Source organism: Scyliorhinus torazame, chromosome 3 (assembly GCF_047496885.1).
Source record: "Scyliorhinus torazame isolate Kashiwa2021f chromosome 3, sScyTor2.1, whole genome shotgun sequence".
Lineage (NCBI taxonomy): Eukaryota > Metazoa > Chordata > Chondrichthyes > Carcharhiniformes > Scyliorhinidae > Scyliorhinus > Scyliorhinus torazame.
The window spans coordinates 123,811,529-123,828,396 of NC_092709.1; the positions used below are offsets into that span (position 1 = coordinate 123,811,529).

The 16,868-nt window shown below is 44.5% G+C and overlaps 1 protein-coding gene across 3 annotated transcripts in view; it reads left to right on the forward strand.

The window, feature by feature from the left end:
- The window catches only part of ndst3 (N-deacetylase/N-sulfotransferase (heparan glucosaminyl) 3), a 1,764,928-nt gene that overhangs the window by 310,781 nt on the left and 1,437,279 nt on the right, over nucleotides 1–16,868 (forward strand). For all 3 annotated transcript variants that reach the window (XM_072496177.1, XM_072496171.1, XM_072496172.1), the window contains exon 3: nucleotides 3,092–3,276. The gene's annotated coding sequence lies outside the window, so the exon portion shown is untranslated. The remainder of the gene's footprint in view (nucleotides 1–3,091; nucleotides 3,277–16,868) is intronic.

Sequence of the window (16,868 nt, forward strand, 5' to 3'; positions counted from 1 at the left end):
GCCTACCAGATGACATTGGTGGCTCGACTGCAGGTTCTTTGACCTTCTCATGGGAACAGGATGCTCTGCCTCACACCGGTGTCGAAAAGCCTAGCCAGGTTGGATCCCCAAGGCGAGGAGAAGGTCTGTGTACTGCCATGCTTGTGTGTTGACTGGGAGTGAGTGGGGAGGGAGTGTTTAAAAGTACCTTTCACTTGTTAACGGTGAGATGCCAAGGCATGAGTCTGGCGAATCAGAGGACAAGACAGCCAGTAATGGAGAGGAGCACATTGGGGCTCATTTTCAGCAATAAGTGCTGTTAAATAGGGGCCACGATCTCGCAAACGTGCGAAATTGCAAAACACCCCTCCAATTCCGCCCAAATTTACAGTTCGAAATTTTTCAGTGGAATCGTGCCATCGGTGAGCTGTCATGGTAGAGTCAGTGAGGCTGAAGCATGAATCATGGATCTGGATGTTGTGTAAATTGTAGATCGAAATGTGGTACAAATTGTAGGTCTGAGAATGGTCATCACTGTGTCTGGACTTCCTGTGATGTGACATCTGAAGTACCTTGCAGTAACTTGGGAAAGTGCACAAGGGTGAGGAGATGAGACCAACTCTCTCTTTGATCAGATAAAATGAAGAACTTAATTTTGCAGTAATAATAATGGTGAAGCTATCTATATTTGCCATTCTTATGGCGTTAATCAATCTGCAACTTTTAGTTTCTGCGCATTGGGAAGTTAAATTTTGGAAATCCAGAAGATGCTATCAGTGATACCATGCACCTCCACAGGGCTTGTGCAGCCGTTTCCAATACACACAACAAAATACCTGGCTTGACCTCGCTGTTCTTGTCCACTATGTCCGCACTAAAAGCAGCTGGAAAACTTCGGGTGGCACATTGGAAAATATGCCTGATTTGAGGGAATGTATGCTGAGAAGCCCAGGGAAACGCGAAGGACCATCGGCAGCAAGATAAATGGCGAGCATAATTTCTTCACCGCTGACTGCAAGCGTGGACAAAATAAGTTTTACTTAAATTATTTTTGTGTGCCTAAGAGGTTTCCAACTGCGACTTATTAGCCAAAAAAGTAGATTAATTTTCCATTATTCCCATGCAATAATTACTATTGGTTTAACATTCTGAGGGTAATATAATTTAATAAGGAAAATACTCTTTTACCTTATGTTTTAAAAAAAGAAGTTTGAGAATTTGTATACCATATCTCAATCACAAAATCCAAATCCTGTGATAAGTAAATTTACATGATGTTCATATCGATGGGGATCTATTAATTAAAATATTTTCCACATGGCTAGTAATTGGCTTTGATTGTCGTTCATCCTTGTCGTTGATGGCACTTGGACAAACTGCCCAAATGTCTTTTCAAGACTGTATTAAGATTATTTGTCACACCGTATGACCATCATTATTTTTGTTCTCCTTCATTCAAGAAGGAAGCATTAATTTCACTGTCCTGTTGTTCCTGGTTTATCAAATTGGAAGTGAAGGGAAACTAGAAAGGTAGACTTTTCTGCAAGTTGCACGCAATGTAGATGGATAGATTTGGCAGGAATATTATAGGGAAATCAGTAAGTGACAGATATAATAAATGAATTCTTTTATCAATTATCGTGAGTGATGACTGTGAATATATTACAGGTGCCGCCTACTAGCTCAGGAATTGCGATGCAGGAAATTGTTAGGAAATAGTTTTCCTAGTATATTTTCTATGCTGGGACTGAAAATTGGAAAGTAAGGCATAGAGGTCAGTGTGTCCGATACAATATTTTGCTAATTAATGTGAGCAGATTTCACACCCCAAATTTCTGATATTCACTTACAATTTCTAGATGCTCAGTGCTGGAGTGCTTATCAGAAAATCGAATCTATAAAGAAGTCAATAAAGTTTGAAATATGAAAAGGCTTATAGCACTAAGGGCTATATCTTACTCTTTTTCTTTACAAAAGGGATGAAACGCCCTGATCTTTTTCAAATTGAGTAGCTGCCAATTAAAATGGGAAGCATGCTTGATTTTATTTCAAGACATTTCTTGAAAACAAAATCCTTGTTGGGAATGAGAGAAGACTGGAAAAAGGTGATTAGAAACTGACCAAACCTGTATCAGGGTTTCACACATCTCAAGAAACTAAACAACCAAACTCCAGAAGTGGAGCATGGGTGTCTAACAAAGAATAAGTACAGTACGAAGTCTTACAACACCAGGTTAAAGTCCAACAGGTTTGTTTCGATGTGACTAGCTTTCGGAGCGCTGCTCCTTCCTCAGGTGAATGAAGAGGTATGTTCCGGAAACACATATAGACAAATTCAAAGATGCCAAACAATGTTTGGAATGCGACCATTAGCAGGTGATTAAATCTTTACAGATCCAGAGATGGGGTGACCCCAGGTTAAAGAGGTGTGAATTGCATCAAGCCAGGACAGTTGGTAGGATTTCGCAGGCCAGATGGTGGGGGATGGTCGGCCTCAACCGGGACCTGGGATTCATGTCGCATTACATTCATCCCCCACCATCTGGCCTGCGAAATCCTACCAACTGTCCTGGCTTGATGCAATTCACACCTCTTTAACCTGGGGTCACCCCATCTCTGGATCTGTAAAGATTTAATCACCTGCTAATGGTCGCATTCCAAGCATTGTTTGGCATCTTTGAATTTGTCTATATATGTGTTTCTGGAACATACCTCTTCATTCACCTGAGGAAGGAGCAGCGCTCCGAAAGCTAGTGACATCGAAACAAACCTGTTGGACTTTAACCTGGTGTTGTAAGACTTCGTACTGTGCTCACCCCAGTCCAACGCCGGCATCTCCACATCAAAGAATAAGTAGGCAATGCTTCCACGATTTCCCTTAAAAATGAAAATCAGGAGATATGTAGAATGTGCAGCTGCCTCAATATTATCTGTTTTACACTAAGTCAAAATTATTTATCTTCTTTCATTGAAATCATGATGTTGCAAACTGACCACAAGGCCATCTCTATGGGATGGGAACATGCTATCTCTTATAACATGATATTCCTTCTCTTGTTTGAAATGTTTATCAAACTTCCATTGCTCTAATTGAGACCGTTTTCTTACGCAGGCAGCAGATGGGGAGAAGTGGGACCAGTTTCCCTGCTGAATGAATGAGACATTGTGCTGAATTGAGTCCGGTTTCTCTGCTCAATGAATGTGACCACGTGCTACTGAAAGTTCCTTGCCGAACCAAGTGCATAATCATCAAAACCACCGGGGACACGTGAATTGCAACTGTCTCTTCATAGACAGGTTTGTGTAACTAATGAATTTTTAAAATTCTGTCTAGTTGGTGCACATATTATCCCTGAAAGCTACACGTAAAATAAATGAAGAAGCATGAAGTTTGACACCTGAAATACAAAGTAAGAAACTCCTGAGCTTTGGTGACTGGTCATATGCAAGATGGTCTGTGCACTCTTATCCTTTTGCCTGAGCCTTGGCTCAGGATTAATCATCTTGCCTGAATTAGAAATGCATGGCACTCCACACCTACAAGCGCATAATCAAGGCTGACACTTCAGTGCAACACTAAAGGATGGTTGTATTATTGGAAGCGCGATCTTATTGATGAGACATTAAACTGAGGCCTTGTCAACTCTCTCAAAATGTAAACGATCTCATGGCGGTATACAAAGCAAAGCAGAATGTTTCTCCTCGCATCTGTGTTAATTTTGTTCCTCCACCAGTATCAAATTGGATTTTTTTTCTCGAGTGCATATGAGCTATGAACAAATTCCCTCATTTCCTATATTGCCACAGTGTCTACAAGCCAAAAACAAATGTTTGACTGTGGAGTGCTGCACGACACCCTGCTTTTGTTTTAAAATATTCTTCCTCTTTTAATATTCCTAATAACACAGTTATTTTGGATAACCTGTGTTAGGAACCTAGTAACCGGATGTTATGTTACAATTTGATTATAAATAAATATATTAATTGATTTACGCACTTTGGCGGGTATTTTCCAGCTCGCTCCTCTGCCGCCTGTGATTTCACAGGAGGCGCTGCAGAAACCCTAGTGTATTTACCAAGAATTTTTTTTGCCACGGTTCTGGTGAAACTATATGCAGCAGAGCAGGCGTTGCTCTGAGGAAATTGCTCACTGATTTTGTCATGTTTGCCATTTAAAGGTTTGCTGGAGTGAAGATCCTGTAGGTTTTGCTTTAAAGAGTGAAATATATAGAACCATAGAACCACTACAGTGCAGAAGGAGGCCCTTCGGCCCATTGAGTCTGCATCAACCCTCTGAAAGAGCACGCTAACCAGGCTCCTGCCTTATCCATGCAACCCCACCTAACCCGCACATCCCTGGACATGAAGGGGCAATTCAGCACAGCCAATCTACCTAACCTGCACATTTTGGACTGTGGGAGGAAACCGGAGCACCCGGAGGAAACCCACACAGACACAGGGAGAAAGTGCAAACTTCACACAAGACAGTCACCCAAGGCTGGAATTGAACCCGGGTCCCTGGTGCTGTGAGGCAGCAGTGCTAACCACCGTGCCGCCCCATGAAAAAGAAAGAGCTGGTAGAAATACAAATGGACAAATGCAGTGGGAAATTTCACCTGTTAATGAAGGAATAACATAATTCTAAGGCGGAAGGAATAACAATTCTGAGGAGATCAGAAGGCCATAAGAAACAGGGGCAGGTGGAGGCCATGTTGACTTTGTTATTTCTATGTGAAACACAAGCTGTTTCCTGTATTGACCAAATGACCACACAACTAGTATATTAGTTCAAAAGACAGTTTATTAACAAACACAAGACTTATTTCATATGCAATGATACATGTGGCTATGCACTAAACTATATCTAATAACTAAGATGACCTATACTTAACTTTGGGATGACCGGCTCTGTGCGGGAGATAAGGCCTTTATCTGTGTCCACGTGGGTCGGTTGGAAGTCGTCAGGTTCGTCTCGGCTGGGCTCGTCCTTCAGGTAGCGATCGCGGGTCCTTGAACTTGGCTGGTTGATATGCTGCAATTGGTCACACAGAGGCCAGTCCAAAAGAGGCCGATCACTCGGTTTGCAGTTTTTATTTCCCAGGGTTTCCGCGCCCTTTGGGGGGTCCCTAACTCCAGATCCAATGGATCGAAAGGGTTTCGATCACCCTCATTGATCCTGGCCAATTAGGGGGCGGATACCTCGATAGCTAGGCGGGTCCTAGCTGTCATTGTCCCAAGCACGTATGCCTTTCAAAATAAGGGGAAGTGGCGCTGGTTAGTCTGCTACTGTTGCCGTTCCTTGATTCGAGTTCTATTGTCCTGGGGAAATGGTGATTGACCTTAAATAGGTGCATGTTTCTGTCAGGTCTGGCTTCTTTGCACAATACACAGGCTGTGTACTTGTTTGTGTCCCACGTTGACCACAATTCCCATGGTCCTTTGCAGGTGGCCATTTTAGATGGCTACATTCCATCCTCTTGATCCTGAACATGAAGCGTGGTGGATCACAGTATTGATCCCATGTCTGTTTTGTTGGTTTTGGTCACCCGTTGGTCAGCAAAGGTCATACTCTGCTCTGTCCTAAAGTCATTGCACAATCTCACTTAATTCATTATTACATACATTCATTAAATCAATTCACTACGAATGACTATGTCATTTCTAAAATTAGATTCATATAAAATATTTTAACTTAAATTCATATAAAGACAGTTGGTTTCTAACTAAACTTTCTGCACTACACTCATGCTGCTGCTTCTATATAAAGAACTTATTTACAACACAAAATTTAAAACAGCAGCACCACATTCCTTCTCCTTATCATATTTCATCAGTACAGAGGCACAAATGGTCCATTTTAGCAGTGGTTGTTACAGTTGATTGTAAGTTGTACACTATTATGATAGCTTTATTGAATTCCAAAGAAGGGGGCTCGAACTGTGGATATAGGGGGACGGGAGGCTTTTGCCTCCCATTTACGGAGTCGGAATGTGAGGATGACAATATATATTATCGCAATCAGGACAAGGTTCTCGACTATGTAGGAAAGTGGGTTCCATTTTGCAATGTCTTCCCACCAGGTGGGGGTTTCAGTCTCGATTTCTAACAGTTGCTGGGTGGTATCCTGACTGAGGTGGTCTGTTGTGTGCAGGTGTTTGGAACTGGCTTTTGTCCTAATCTAATTATGTTTATTACCAAGTTACCTTTAGTGGGTGTCCCGGGGCAAAATTGTCTGATTGCTAATCTGTTCCCTGCACTTCTCTTTAAACAGCCAATTTCGGGGCACCCTTCATTCGTAAGTTCCCACCAATCTCCTTTCCCAGTTGTGCTGATGTAACATTCTGATGTGCTCCTGTTGGGCTTTCTATACATTGCCCTTTGGTTATTACACCCAAATCGGATGCTTCTGTTGTGTCTGACCCATAGTGTCCCGTCCCTTCATTCCTCTGCATCTGGGGGTTTATACCACAAGCCGCCAGTTGCTCGGAGTTCAGTAAGTCCAGCGATGATCAATGTGAAGAATAGGTGTCCTGGATTCATCCTGCGGTGTGTCTGTTTTCTAGGGAATCAAGCATAGTGCCATGTTGTTATCGTTGGTTAATATCTGTATTAGTCTTTCTCTCTTAGTTCCAATTACCCTTTATGATTGTCACCATGTGTGACTCCCCATTTTATTTAAAAAAAAAACAACTTTTGAGAGGTACTAATCCAAGGTACTAATTCAAAATTCAAATAAATTCAAAACAGAGGTATAAAAGCCAATATAAGTGTACTTTACCTGAATGCTCGTAGTATTCGGAATAAGGTAAATGAGTTGATGGCGCAAATCATCGTGAATGACGATGATTTAGTGGCCATTACTGAAACTTGGTTGAAGGATGGTCACGACTGGGATTTAAATATCCAAGGATATCAAACTATTTGGAAGGACAGAGTGGATGGGAAGGGAGGTGGTGTAGCTCTGTTATTTAAAGATGACATCCGGGCAATAGTAAGGGATGACATCGGTGCTATGGAGGATAAGGTTGAATCCATTTGGGTGGAAATCAGGAATAGTCAGGCGCAAAAGTCTCTGATAGGAGTAGTGTATAGGCTACCAAATAGTAATATTATGGTGGGACAGACAATAAACAAAGAAATAACTGATGCATTTAGAAATGGTACAGCAGTTACCATGCGCAGGTCAAAGAGACACAGCCTGAGTGAGTAAGACACATCCAGAGTGGGAATTTGAAACTTGGTAATTTGGTGCAGTGAGGTAACCAGGAAAGGTAAGTGATAAATCTAATTCTGTTGTTTTTCAGTTAAAAGTGCAGTGTAGGTTAGTGTCTGATTGGCTGAAGCTGCCCCCACCCTAATTGCTGAGAGGCAGTGATCTGGCAGTCACCTGAGGCCTGTTTAGGGGCACAGAGGTACACATTGTATTCTTCTCTTTGTAGTTTAAGTAGTGTGAGTCATCCTGAAGTCCGTATAAAAGACAGACAGCGCACTCAGGAAGCGTTGCGCAGGTCAAAGAGACACAGCCTGAGTGAGTAACACACATCCAGAGTGGGAATTTGAAACTTGGTAATTTGGTGCAGTGAGGTAATTCGCTGCAGAGTGGGAGAAGGTGCTTTTTCCCTACTGTTTTGTTCTCTCTCTTTCTTCTGGCCTGTAACTTTTAATCTGCAGGGAGAGAACCAGAGAGCATCTAAGACCCTCAAAAGGTATGAAAGTGATTTTTACTCATTTTTACTTTTATTACATTTTCAAATTGTGTGTGTGTGTTTGGGGGGGGGGGGGGGGACTGAAGTGACATCACAGAAAAGCTGTGACCTGAGTGGCTGGTTGGGAATCTACACTAAATTAAAAAAATTAAGCATTGGTAACTAATTAAACATAATTACTTAATTATAATTTAGAGGAGTATTTAAGCCAGAGATCGGAGAGTACTATATTGAGCTTTCACATTTATAGTAGAAATCTAGTGCTAGGAAACAGATAGTTAACAGTAACTTTTTAAAACAAAATTTAACTTTTAACTTTAATTTACTAATTAATTGACGCAATGTCAGTTAAAGGGGTGCAGTGCTCTGACGGTGAGATGTGGCAGGTCCGGGAGGCTTCCAGCGTCCCGGATGGCTTCATCTGCAGAAAGTGCACCCAACTGGAGCTCCTCCCAGACCGCATGGTTCGGTTGGAGCAGCAATTGGATGCACTTAGGAGCATGCAGGTGGCGGAAAGCGTCATAGATAGCAGTAATATAAATGTGGTCACACCCAAGGTGCAGGCAGAGAAATGGGTGACCACCAGAAAGGGCAGGCAGTCAGTGCAGGAATCCCCTGTGGTTGTCCCCCTCTCGAACAGGTATACCCCTTTGGATACTGTCGGGGGGATAGCCTATCAGGGGAAAACAGCAGCAGCCAGAGCAGTGGCACCACGGCTGGCTCTGATGTTCAGAAGGGAGGGTTAAAGCGCAGAAGAGCAATAGCAATAGGGGACTCTATAGTCAGGGGCACAGATAGGCGCTTCTGTGGACGTGAAAGAGACTTCCAGGATGGTATGTTGCCTCCCTGGTGCCAGGGTCCAGGATGTCTCCGAACGGGTAGAGGGCATCCTGAAGGGGGAGGGCAAACAGGCAGAGGTCGTTGTACATATTGGTACTAACGACATAGGCAGGAAGGGGCATGAGGTCCTGCAGCGGGAGTTCAGGGACCTAGGAAGAAAGTTAAAAGACAGGACATCTAGGGTTGTAATCTCGGGATTACTCCCTGTGCCACGTGCCAGTGAGGCGAGAAATAGGAAGATAGGGCAGCTAAACACGTGGCTAAACAGCTGGTGTAGGAGGGAGGGTTTCCGTTATCTGGACCACTGGGAGCTCTTCCGGGGCAGGTGTGACCTATATAAGCAGGACGGGTTGCATCTAAACTGGAGAGGCATAAATATCCTGGCCGCGAGGTTTGCTAGTGTCACACGGGAGGGTTTAAACTAGTATGGAAGGGGGCTGGGCACGGGAGCAATAGGTCAGAAGGTGAGAGCATTGAGGGAGAACTAGGGAATAGGGCCAGTATGGCTCTCAGGCAGAGCAGATAGGGAGAAGTTGCTGAACACAGCAGGTCTGGTGGCCTGAAGTGCATATGTTTTAATGCAAGAAGTATTACGGGTAAGGCAGATAAACTTAGAGCTTGGATTAGTACTTGGAACTATGATGTTGTTCCCATTACAGAGATCTGGTTGAGGGAAGGGCAGGATTGGCAGCTATACGTTCCAGGATTTAGATGTTTCAGGCGGGATAGAGGGGGATGTAAAAGGGGTGGCGGAGTTGCGCTACTGGTTAGGGAGGATATCACAGCTGTACTACGAGAGGACACCTCAGAGGGCAGTGAGGCTATATGGGTAGAGATTAGGAATAATGAAATGAAAATTGCTTATTGTCACAAGTAGGCTTCAAATGAAGTTACTGTGAAAAGCCGCTAGTCGCCACATTCCGGCGACTGTTCGGGGAGGCTGGTACGGGAATAAGAAGGGTGCAGTCACAATGTTGGGGGTTTACTACAGGCCTCCCAACAGCCAACGGGAGATAGAGGAGCAGGTAGATACACAGATTTTGGAAAAGAGTAAAAACAACAGGGTTGAGGTGATTGGAGATTTCAACTTCCCCAATATTGACAGGGACTCACTTAGTGCCAGGGGCTTAGACGGGGCAGAGTTTGTAAGGAGCATCCAGGAGGGCTTCTTAAAACAATATGTAGACATTCCAACTAGGGAAGGGGCAGTACTGGACCTGGTATTGGGGAATGAGCCCGGCCAGGTGGTACAAGTTTCAGTAGAGGAGCATTTTGGGAACAGTGACCACAATTCAGTAAGTTTTAAAGTGCTGATGGACAAGGAAAAGAGTGGTCCTAGGGTGAATGTGCTAAATTGGGGGAAGGCTAATTATAACAATATTAGGCAGGAACTGAAGAACCTAGATTGGGGGCGGATGTTTGAGGGCAAATCAACATCTGACATGTGGGAGGCTTTCAAGTGTCAGTTGAATGGAATTCAGGACCGGCATGTTCCTGTGAGGAAGAAGGATAAATACGGTAATTTTCAGGAACCTTGGATAACGAGAGATATTGTAGGCCTCGTCAAAAAGAAAAAGGAAGCATTTGTCAGGGCTAAAAGGCTGGGAACAGACGAAGCCTGTGTGGAATATAAGGAAAGTAGGAAGCAACTTAAGCAAGGAGTCAGGAGGGCTAGAAGGGGTCATGAAAATCATTGGCAAATAGGGTTAAGGAAAATCCCAAGGCTTTTTACACTTACATAAAAAGCAAGAGGGTAGCCAGGGAAAGGGTTGGCCCACTGAAGGATGGGCAAGGGCATCTATGTGTGGAGCCAGAGGAAATGGGCGAGGTACTAAATGAATGCTTTGCATCAGTATTCACCAAAGAGAAGGAATTGGTAGATGTTGAGTCTGGAGATGGGTGTGTAGATAGCCTGGGTCACATTGAGATCCAAAAAGACGAGGTGTTGGGCGTCTTGAAAAATATTAATGTAGATAAGTCCCCAGGGCCAGATGGGATCTACCCCAGAATACTGAAGGAGGCTGGAGCGAAAATTGCTGAGGCCTTGACAGAAATCTTTGGATCCTCACTGTCTTCAGGTGATGTCCCGGAGGACTGGAGAATAGCCAATGTTGTTCCTCTGTTTAAGAAGGGTAGCAAGGATAATCCAGGGAACTACAGGCCGGTGAGCCTTACGTCAGTGGTAGGGAAATTACTGGAGAGAATTCTTTGAGACAGGATCTACTCCCATTTGGAAGCAAATGGATGTATTGGTGAGGGGCAGCATGGTTTTGTGAAGGGGAGGTCGTGTCTCACTAACTTGATAGAGTTTTTCGAGGAGGTCATAAAGATGATTGATGCAGGTAGGGCAGTGGATGCTGTCTATCTGGACTTCAGTAAGGCCTTTGACAAGGTCCCTCATGGTAGACTGGTACAAAGGGTGAAGTCGCACGGGATCAGGGGTGAGCTGGCAAGGTGGATGCAGAACTGGCTAGGTCATAGAAGGCAGAGAGTAGCAATGGAAGGATGCTTTTCTAATTGGAGGGCTGTGACCAGTGGTGTTCCACAGGGATCAGTGCTGGGACCTTTGCTGGTTGTAGTATATATAAATTATTTGGAGGAAAATGTAACTGGTCTGATTAGTAAGTTTGCAGACGACACAAAGGTTGGTGGAATTGCAGACAGCGATGAGGACTGTCAGAGGATACAGCAGGATTTAGATTGTTTGGATACTAGGGCGGAGAGATGGCAGATGGAGTTTAATCCGGACAAATGTGAGGTATTGCATTTTGGAAGGTCTAATGCAGGTAGGGAATTATACAGTGAATGGTAGAACCCTCAAAAGTATTGAAAGTCAGAGAGATCTAGGTGTACAGGTCCACAGGTCACTGAAAGGGGCAACACAGGTGGAGAAGGTAGTCAAGAAGGCATACGGCATGCTTGCCTTCATTGATCGGGGCATTGAGTATGAGAATTGGCAAGTCATGTTGCAGCTGTATAGAACCTTAATTAGGCCACACTTGGAGTATATTGCTCAATTCTGGTCACCACACTACCAGAAGGATGTGGAGGCTTTAGAGAGGGTGCAGAAGAGATTTACCAGAATGTTGCCTGGTATGGAGGGCATTAGCTATGAGGAGCGGTTGAATAAACTCGGTTTGTTCTCACTGGAACGACGAAGGTTGAGGGGCGACCTGATAGAGGTCTACAAAATTATGAGCGGCATCGACAGAGTGGATAGTCCGAGGCTTTTCCCCAGGATAGAGGGGTCAATTACTAGGGGGCATAGGTTTAAGGTGAGGGGGCAAGGTTTAGAGTAGATGTACGAGGCAAGTTTTTTACGCAGAGGGTAGTGGGTGCCTGGAACTCGCTACCGGAGGAGGTGGTGAAAGCAGGGACGATAGTGACATTTAAGGGGCATCTTGACAAATACATGAATAAGACGGGAATAGAGGGATACGGACCCAGGAAGTGTTGAAGATTGTAGTTTAGTCGGGCAGCATGGTCGGCACGGGCTTGGAGGGCCGAAGGGCCTGTTCCTTTGCTGTATATTTCTTTGTTCTTTGTCCATGTCGATTGGTTTAACCAGGTAGGTCAAGGCAGCCTTGTGGAGGGGTTTATAGAATGTATCCGTGATAGTTTCCTAAAATAGTATGTAATGGAACCTAGGAGGCAACAAGCGGTCCTAGATCTGGTCCTGTGTCATGAGACAGGATTGATTAATGATCTCATAGTTAGGGATCCTCTCGGAAGGAGCGATCACAATATGGTGGAATTTAAAATACAGATAGAGGGTGCTAAGGTAAAATCAAACACTAATGTTTTGTGCTTAAACAAAGGAGATTACAATGGGATGAGAGAAGAGCTAGATAAGGTAGAGCTAGCTGGGAGCAAAGACTTTATGGAGAAACAGTTGTAGAACAGTGGAGAACCTTCCATGCGATTTTTCACAGTGCTCCGCAAAGGTTTATACCAACAAAAAGAAAGATGATAGAAAGAGGGAAAATCGACCGTGGATATCTAAGGAAATAAGGGAGAGTATTAAATTTAAGGAAAAAGCATACAAAGTGGCAAATATTAGTGGGAGTCTGGAGGACTGGGAAATCTTTAGGGGGCAACAAAAAGCTACTTAAAAAGCTATAAAGAAGAGTAAGAGCGATCATGAGAGCAAACCTGCTCTGAATAGAAAAGCCGATAGTACAAGTTTCTACAAACATATAAAAGAAAAAAGAGTGGCTCAGGTAAATATTAGTCCTTTAGAGGATGAGAAGGGAGATTTAATAATGGGAGATGAGGAAATGGCTGAGGAACTGAACAGGTTTTTTGGGTCAGTCTTCACAGTAGAAGACACAAATAACATGCCAGTGACTGATATAAATGAGGCTATGACAGGTGAGGACCTTGAGATGATTGTTATCACTAAGGAGGCAGTATTGGGCAAGCTAATGGGGCTAAAGGTAGACACGTCTCCTGGCCCTGATGCAATGCATCCCAGAGTGCGAAAAGTGATGGCTTAGGAAATTGCAAATGCACTAGTGATAATTTCCCAAAATTCACAAGACTCTGGGGTGGTCCCGGCGGATTGGAAATTAGCAAACATGACACCACTGTTTAAAAAAAGGAGGTAGGCAGAAAGCGGGTAATTATAGGCCAGTGAGCTTAACTTCGGTAGTAGGGAAGATGCTGGAATCTATCATCAAGGAACAAATAGCGAGGCATCTGGATTGAAATTGTCCCATTGGGCAGATGCAGCATGGGTTCATAAAGGGCAGGTCGTGGCTAACTAATTCAGTGGAATTTTTTGAGGACATTACCAGAGCGGTAGATAATGGGGAGCCATTGGATGTGGTATATCTGGATTTCCAGAAAGCCTTTGACAAGGTGCCACACAAAAGGTTGCTGCATAAGATAAAGATGCATGGCATTAAGGGTAAAGCAGTAGCATGGATAGATGATTGGTTAATTCATACAAAGCAAAGAGTGGGGATTAATGAGTGTTTCTCTGGTTGGCAATCAGTAGCTAGTGGTTTCCCTCAGGGATCAGTGTTGAGCCCACAATTGTTCACAATTTAGAGAGATGATTTGGAGTTGGGGACCAAGGGCAATGTGACTAAGTTTGCAGACGACACTAAGATGAGTGGTAAAGCAAAAAGTGCAGAGGATACCGGAAGTCTGCAGAGGGATTTGGATAGGCTAAGTGAATGGGCTAGGGTCTGGCAGATGGAATACAATGTTTTTTTTTCATATATAAATTTAGAATACCCAATTCATTTTTTTCCAATTAAGGGGCAATTTAGCGTGGCCAATCCACCTACACTGCACATCTTTGGGTTGTGGGGGCGAAACCCACACAAACACGGGGAGATTGTGCAAACTCCACACAGTCAGTGACCCAGCGCCGGGACCAAACCTGGTACCTCGGTGCCGTGAGGCAGCAAGGCTAAACCTCTGCGCCACCGTGCTGCCCATGATGGAATACAATGTTGACAAATGTGAGGTTATCCATTTTGGTAGGAATAACAGCAAAAGGGATTATTATTTAAATGATAAAATATTAAAACATGCTGCTGTGCAGAGAGACCTGGGTGTGCTAGTGCAAGAGTCGCAAAAAGTTGGTTTAGAGATGCAACAGGTGATTAAGAAGGCAAATGAAATGTTGTCCTCCATTGCTAGAGGGATGGGGTTTAAGACTAGGGAGGTTATGCTGCACTTGTATAAGGTGTTAGTGGAGTATTGTGTTCAGTTTTGGTCTCCTTACCTGAGAAAGGGCGTACTGGCGCTGGAAGGTGTGCAGAGGAGATTCGCTAGGTTAATCCCAGAGCTGAAGGGGTTGGATTACGAAGAGAGGTTGAGTAAACTGGGACTGTACTCATTGGAATTTAGAAGGACGAGGGGGGGATCTTATAGTAACGTATAAAATTATGAAGGGAATAGATAGGATAGATGCGGGCAGGTTGTTTCCACAGGCGGGTGAAAGCAGAACTAGGGGTCATAGCCTCGAAATAAGGGGAAGTAGATTTAGGACTGAGTTTAGGAGGAACTTCTTCACTCAAAAGTTTGCGAATCTATGGAATTCCTTGCCCAGAGAAGCAGTTGAGGCTCCTTCATTGAATGTTTTTAAGATAAAGATAGATAGTTTTTTGAAGAATAATGGGATTAAGGGTTATGGTGTTCGGGCTGGAAAGTGGAGCTGAGTCCACAAAAGATCAGCCATGATCTCATTGAATGGTAGAGCAGGCTCGAGGGGCCAGATGGCCTACTCCTGCTCCTAGTTCTTATGTTCTTATGTAAGTGCCGCAATTCAATCATTCAAGGGTCTCACAGCTTGTGTGGTCGATGCTAGGAATGGGCGGATGCTTTTTTCGACCGGTCTCCATCTTTAGTAACAAACATGGGAGGTTGAGGCTTTGCTTAGCCAGCCGAATTTCAGGGCGGCCGGTTTTATAAAGGGGCAGCAGCAGTGATCAACAACCATTCTGTTTAAGTGTAAATTGCATTTGAAAGCGACCTGATGGGGTCTAAAGAATAGTGGAAAAAGTCATGGTTTATTCTGTGGAGCAAAAGGAAGATTCAAGACCTGCCCAAATCAGTGAAGTGCGTAGTAAACCATTTCAGGGATCGTGAAGGGAACATGAGGTGCGTGTGGGCCTCTGCGGGAGGAGAATGGGTGGGATCCCCGGGTAGGGCTGGGGTTAGTGCTGATACTCCACTACCCGAGCTTGAATTGACCGGATAATTCTGGAGCCCTCGGGTAGGGTGGGGATTGGTGCCGTTACTCCTTCCTTGGGTGACCGTAATGAGCGGGAAGAATTTGTAGTCGTATAAGATCCAACAAGTGTACATTTAACTGCCATTGATCAGTAGACCGTGTCTTATGGTTCTGTGAGAAGAAGAATTATAACTGTATAAAGAAATCTGGTGTCAGGCCGACAGTAATTAAAACCATGTATTGGAAAGGAAGATGAGGTGGAAAAAAAAAAGAAGACGGGTAGGCTCTATCAGGTATTTGGACACCTTAATTCTTAGCCAGTGTCCGGTTCTCATCATCTGGACACCTCAGATATTTGTGTGCATGAGTTCCATTAGATCATTTCCCAAAAGGGGCTCATCGCTTGAATCATCACCTTATCCTGGTTGCCAGACTCGTGTCTGCATATTTCGGGCGTTATCCGCATAGGCCTGTGGATGGTCCGATTCGTCATGTCTTACCAACCTGTAGGATTGTCATGGTGCCAAAGAGGAGTATCGGGGTGAGGTGTGACGGAGGGTAGTCGGGAACTGGTGTACTGGAAGTGGAAGCAATGTTGCTGGGGGTGGGCGGAGGATAAGTCGGTAGGTGGGGACGGTCATACAAGGGGTCGAATAGATCCAAGGCGTTGTGCCGGGGGCTAGGGTAGCTGACGGTGGAGTGATCACGCCAGTTGCCAGGGATGTTAGTCAAATCCAGGAGGCTCTCATCAGAGTCAAGATCGAGGTTGAAACCTGTGACTATGGGTGGAGTCGTGGGAAAGGTGTCGTCATGGGGGGGGCGGTTGGAGCAGGCGGCGGGCTGAATCGTCAGTGGGCAGAGTGTCATCCGCTCCCATTGTCAAGGTTAAGTGGTGGGCGAGGCTACGTTGTGATCTGTAGAGTTTGAGTTGGTTGATGTGGAACCAACCAGTCTTATCGTTGGGGTATGCTATTTTGTACACCGAGGGGCTTACTTTGTCTGTAATAGAGCAAGGGCCTGCAAATTTAGGGGATAGGAAGGAACTGGGGTTGTACAATGAGACCATAACTTGCTGGCCGACTGTGTATTCTATGGGGTGAACTTTTTTGTCAAAGCTAGCTTTACTCTGCATATTTCTAGCGCCTAGTCGGACAGCAGGAGCCAGTTGTGCTGCTTTAATGTTCTTTGTGACCTGTTGCATTGCTTTCTCGTGGGTCAGAGCGGTTGCTGCGTGATTTGTCAAATCGAGCCCTAATAAATATTCAATGCCTTTCATGGGTCTCCCTGTCATAAGGGTGTGGGGGGTGAAACCTGTGGAACTGGAAACTGTGCTCCTGATGAACATGAGAGCGAAGGGTAGTACTGTATCCCAAGTGGTGTTGTTCTGCTGTACCATTTTCCTAATGGTAATTTTTAAAGTGCGGTTCATGCGCTCTACCATACCGCTGGATTGGGGGTGGCATGCGATGTGGAATTTCTGTTTGATGCCGAAAATAGTCATTACGTTTTGCATTACCCTGCTGGTGAAGTGGGAACCTTGGTCTGACTCAATGCTGCATGGAAGATCGCAGCGTGTAAATATCTGATGGGTCAAAATTTTAGCGGTGGCCTTTGCAGTGTTTGAACGTGTGGGGAATGCTTCGACCCATTTTATA